Here is a 6000-nt window from a genome sequence, read left to right as displayed (position 1 = left end):
CCCTAAAGACTACAGGTATGTCCAAATCGTTACAAAAAAAAAACTATGAAAAATTAGTATAGGACGAAGTAAGAAAAATTGATGAATAACTCGTAAGCAAAGCAGCTGGATGTATCCGTTCCAAGTTGATTTATGAAAAGTTTCTTATTTTTGTTCAAGTTTAACATGTAGAAATGATATGCCGTGAAAAAAAATGTTGAAAGAAATTTATGACAAAAAGTAGAAAGTATGTTGGTTTTTATCCAACAAAAGCTGCTTAAGAATAGAAGATTCGAACAAGAGACCTTGAAGTGTTAAATTTAAACACTACAAATTGAGGAAGCCCATGATAGGCATGTGGAAACACCGTCCCGGTTGACAAATCAACTGAGGAAGCCCGGTCATATATGATTGCCAAACTTGGATTTTCTCTAATACATTAATAAATATATAGTATTAAATACTATTAGTGGCGACTTTAGGGGTCTTTAGCGACGACTTTTGCCACCGCTAAAAGTCAATATTTTTTGTAGTGAACCCTTTTTAGAACAAGGTTTCAAGAGCTTCCTAGGGCTTATTTGAGGAAGGCAACCAGGCCTTTTTAGTTGAATGTCCTCATTAGTCTTTTCACCCTGGGTGGAGCCCACATAAGCTTTATTCGGGTCAACGGCGACATGTGGGACCTGAGTTGATGTAGAACTTATTGCTTGTGATGGAATTGTACACTCATCTTTGGCCTGGACTTGGGGTTATCAGACAAGCACTTGTTGGCTATAACACACAACTTTCGTGTTGACTCCAGCGGGTAATTACCTTCAAGTCTTGGATCCACGATTTTATGGAATCTTTTTGATCCTAGGTAAGGTTTCACCCATTCTAGAAGCATATGCTCGTTTAAAGGCTGTATCCAATCCGATCCATTCCTACCCGTGATAAGTTCCAATGGGTGCCTACCAGTGATAAGTTCATACAGAAAAATCCCATAGCACCATACATCACCCTTGGATGCGAAATGGCCTATAGAAACGTACTCGGGAGGTGCATATTGCACAAATCCAGCAATCTAATAACATTACGTCACTAAACATAGATAAAATGCGAAATAAAATCATGTTCTTTTTTAATAAATATAGACACCATGTTAGCTCAACTTTAGTTATGCGTGACAAAGAAAATGCATATCTTAGAAAGTAACAAACCTTGGTTGAGATATGAGTGACTCTTCTTCCATCAGGAGCTAGTATATGAGGCACCCCAAAATCTGAAAGTTTAGCATTCCACTGATCGTCTATAAGAACGTTAGAAGATTTGAAATTCTTGATACTCATCTACAAGAAACCAAAGTTAAAGGGTTGTAAGCACCTTCGTTTATTAACTTCATATTTTTCTTGTTTTGGTCTAGAGGGGACTTAACCATTTCTTTGTGTATATATGTCAAGACGCAAGCAGCATCTTGAGCCACTTTCAGTCTCGTGGTCCATGCGAGAGGCATTTCTGAATGTGCAGATAAACAATCTCTCATGCTTCTACTAGCCATATATTCGTAGACAAAACACATTCGCGTGCCACTTACACAGTAACCAATTAGTTTGACAAGGTTTGGATGCTCGGCCACCCCAATAACCTTAATCTCTATCACACGCCATCTGTGCCCCTCCTGCAATATAATAATCAAGATTCAAGATCATCTACAAAACCTTAATCAAGATTGCCGTGCAGGAGATTAAATGGTCCAGGGCTAAAAGGGTCTTTTAACTGGACGTGAAGTTTGTTGAAGTCTTTCGCTACATTCAGACCGTCCCCAAGGATCGTTTAAGCCCAAGCTAAAGTTTTGGGTTTAGAGTTTAGACTTTAGACTTGAGACGAAAAACTTTTAGTGGTCAATCCATGAACCATTTACTTACCGATTTTAAGTCTTAACCTAGCAGCTTTCAATCAATTTACCATCAAACCAAATTGCTCTAAATTTCCCATCGAGCAACTATTGGATTGTTTTATTATTGCGCATTATTTTTTATTATGAAATCATTTACTTTTTGGATAATTTTTTAGCTAAAGCTGTACATTGATGGAATTATAGGATTAACTAGTCATTAGCCCGGTTCAACCAGTTGTACCATTTCTAAGCCCAGCCAAGTAAACTTAGAAACCGATTATGAATCAATCAAAATGCTACCTTAACAAAAATTCAAATAATATACCTCCGATAATCCATCAGCGACCTTGACAGCCACCTGAATCTCATCAAACGGTTGCTCCAAACTCTTAACCACACCTTTATGCAGACTCCCATAATAACCTTCACCTATCTTTGAATTAGTGCAAAAGTTTTCAGTAGCTTCCTCGAGCTCAGCGAGCGTGAAAACCCTCAGATTTCTTCGTTTCTCGGCCAAATTTGGGAGTTGTGGTGTACTTGTTTGAATATCAAAATCTGAATCAGCAGTATGAAAGGTTCCGGTTGTAGTTGATTTTGTTTGAGTTTTGGTTTCGTATTCGATCTGTTCGTCTCCAATGGAGAAACATCGGCAATGAAACACCATCTGTGACTTCAAATCATTCACTTAGAGTTGAAAATGTTAGAATTTGACATGAACATGAAAACTTAATAAATTTGACTATTTGAGTTCGTGGAAACAGGTGGGAACTGGGAACTTGCAACGCGGTTACGCAAGTTGAAATTTCGTTAATCACCAAGTTGAAATTTCGTTAATCACCAACCAGGTTTTGACTTTTTATCGCCTCATTTTCTTTTATTATTTAAAGGTTTTTTTTATTAATTAAAACTGAAATTTAATAATTCTAACTATGACATGTTTTAAACGATAATAATTCATGCTTACACTTTTATCATGGGCGAAACTCTACATGAGCGATCTCGAGATTATTTAATGGACTCCTCATCTTCATCTGTTTTACTAAAAAAATCATTCAGGAAATAAAAAACAGTCTTCACAAAGTAAAACATCTCGACTAACAAGAATTCTTTTTCTTTTGATGTCATAAATCCGAAAGTTAGCATTCCCTCGACCCTAGCCAGGGAATTGATTTTGAATTTAAAATATGTATGTTATATTAAAAAACACATCAGAAATTTAATTTAATTAAATTTCGTATGTTTTATTGTCACAAAATCCAGGAGCGTATTTTGATATTTTTAATTAAAAATCAAGATAACTGCAAAGACAGTTTAACTGCCCAACCCTAATTAAAACTGTTTTTTGAATACACGATAATTCTTCTGGTTCATAAACTCTCTGATTTTCCATATTGAAACTTGCACTCAATCTGAGTTTTATCCGGTCAAAACATTTGGGAACCAACAAATAATTTTGATCTAAAAGTGTTTCACGACTCTCAGATTTTCCTAAGATATACGATTGCTGAAATACCCAACACAAAAAGTAGCGAGTGGGCATAAATATGTCTGAAATTATTAGTATCAACAACTAAATCTATTAGGGGTGTTCATGATCCGGTTTTGAAGGTTTTTAGATCAAATTGTGAGCCATACTATTAATAATGGCTTTTTTATTATCGATAACCATAACCAGACTGTTAACTTTCGAAACCAAACCGCTAGTTTGGGCCTTTATATAAAATGATAAAATGAGCAATAAAAAAATTATCCAAAATGCATATATGATATATCAAGCTATAGAAAAGGTTGTCAAAAACTCTAAAACAAAATGTCCTCAATACCTTTTTTTTATTGAATGGAAAAATGTCTTTAATACATATCCATCAAAAAAATGTCTTTCTCGTTTCTAAAACACAATAGATAGTGAAAAAAGTCATTGTGACTTTTTGTTTATCATTGTATTTTGGGTTTAGTTTCGTCATTGATCGCTACTCTTCAGTGGATAACCGCCATGGATAAAATTATCTGCATTAGCGAGTGTCGTCCCGACCAAGCTGTGGGTTACGTTACTCAGTCATTCGGTGAAAAAGCAATGTACTGGTGGGAATCTGTTGAGCAGAGGAAGAGTCCAGAGGAGATCAAGGCAATGAATTGGGAGGATCTGAAGGAGTTAGTGATGAAGAGGTTTTGTGCTGACGCCGAGGTTGAGAGGGCGGAGATGAAGTTTCTGAACTTGAAAGCTGGAACGATGGCACATCGTGAGTATACCACCGAGTTTAACCGATTGTCTAGCTTAGTGCCCAACATGGTTAACACTTAGGCTAAAATGATCAAGTGTTATGTGAGGGGATTGCCACAGAAAGTCCGTACGCTAGTCAGGATGAGTAAACCTGCTACTTTTGACTCTGCTTTCGAACTCGCAGAGTAGGTTTATGAAGACCTGGCTGTGGATGATGTGGTGGTAGAGGGAGAGGAGAAAGATAAGAAGTGGGTCGGTCATGTCAAACGACCCGGTAATCAGTTATGGAACTCCAAGGATAAGAAGCAGAAAGTTTGGGAGAAGAGGTCGTGCAAGACATGTGGAAAGATGCATGGGGGTGAGTGTAAGTGGAGTAAGGGGTCAGATGTTTGTTTTAAATGTGGAAAGGCGCATGGAGGAGAGTGCAAAGTAGGGTCAAACGCCTGTTATAAGTGCGGAAAGGTGGGACACTATGCTCATGAGTGCAGCGAGAAGTCGGCGTGTTTCCATTGTGGTAAGACAGGCCACATGGCCAGAGAGTAAACTGACGCCGGGGGAAGCGGGAAGAAGGATGCTGAACCGTCAAGGCCAAAGACCAGGGCCTACATGTTGACCCAAGAGCAAGCCAAGCAGATTCCAGATGTTGTAACAGGTACGTTTTTAGTAAACGGTATATCTGCTTCAGTATTATTTGATTCGGGTGTGAACAAAAGTTTCGTAGCCACACCATTTAGTAAACTAGCTAAAATGAAATGTAGCCGAGTGTCTGAAACTTTTATAGTAGAAACAGCTAGTGACACTTCGGTTAAAATATGAAAATGGTTAAGGATTGTAAGATAGAATTGGAGGGACATGAGTTCCTTGTTACTTTGTACGTTATGACCTTAGGAGGGTTCGATGTGGTTTTGGGAATGGATTGGTTATCTGAGTATGAGGCTCAGATAGTGTGTAAGAGTAGGATAATAAGGTTAAAGTACTTGGATGGTAGTGCGGGTGACGGTTTACGGTGATAAGGAAAGTTCTGGGTTTAATGTCATTTCGATGATAAAAGCCGAGAGTTTGTTAAGGCGAGGGTATGGTGCCTACCTGGCGTTGTTGTCAAAGCTACGGCCAAGACAAAAGAAATGAAAGATGTTCCTATCGTGCGTGACTACCCAGAAGTTTTCCCTGAGGATCTTCCGGGGTTGCCACCGGAGCAAGAGATAGAATTCCAGATAGATTAGTACCAGGAGCCCAACCCGTCGCGAAATTCTATACTTTTGGAGTATTTTTATTTTCAGACGCTTGTTAAAGATAATAAACCATTTAATGGTTTATTTTAGCATTATTGATTACATGAACCAAATGTTAATGGAAACATATAAAAAAGGGATCAAAGAACGATTGTATTGAAAAATTGACTAAAAATGACGAGATGGCGTAGCGTAGCCTACGATGGTCAGAGGGTTACACCCTTTTCTTCGGTCATTATCGGTTGTGGTGATGCTGCCATCTTTTGTATTTTGTTTCATATGCTAGCATTCTTGGTTTATATTCAACTAACCATATAAAACCATGATTATTGTTTTTTTGTGTTCTTGAATTTTTTATTTAATTTATACTTTATACCTGGTAAATTTGTTTATTAGTTGTTGATTGCTGCATATTATTCTTATTAATGGTGAGTTTATTACCATACAATTGTTTTGTGAAACAGATGTATGTGAACCAATAACCAGATGACACAAAAATTCAATTTATTTCTTGCCTATTTGTCTTCTTGAATTTCTTGCCTGTGGAACATTACACATAAGGTGTTATGTATTTACTTTTGATTCTTTAACAATATAATTTGGAAATTTTGATTTGAATGACTACACCCTTTTGAAGAAAAAATAATGACTGTGAAGAAAAGTCAAAATTGAATCTATCTACCCTTTTGGAA

General features: G+C 37.1%; 1 pseudogene across 1 annotated transcript; it reads right to left on the bottom strand.

The window, feature by feature from the left end:
• Positions 1-710: 710 nt before the first annotated feature.
• On the bottom strand, positions 711-2519 carry LOC143547809 (serine/threonine-protein kinase PCRK1-like; annotated as a pseudogene). The gene is made up of 4 exons (XR_013137847.1): positions 2181-2519; positions 1394-1633; positions 1179-1307; positions 711-1042 (listed from the first exon to the last, which is right to left on the bottom strand). The product of XR_013137847.1 is annotated as a serine/threonine-protein kinase PCRK1-like (transcript).
• Positions 2520-6000: the final 3481 nt, after the last annotated feature.

This window comes from Bidens hawaiensis, unplaced genomic scaffold (genome assembly GCF_021521415.1).
Source record: "Bidens hawaiensis isolate Kalapana, Puna unplaced genomic scaffold, B.hawaiensis_p1.1 tig00014833_1, whole genome shotgun sequence".
In the NCBI taxonomy this organism is placed as follows: Eukaryota; Viridiplantae; Streptophyta; class Magnoliopsida; order Asterales; family Asteraceae; genus Bidens; species Bidens hawaiensis.
This window is presented reverse-complemented; position numbering and strand designations above follow the sequence as displayed.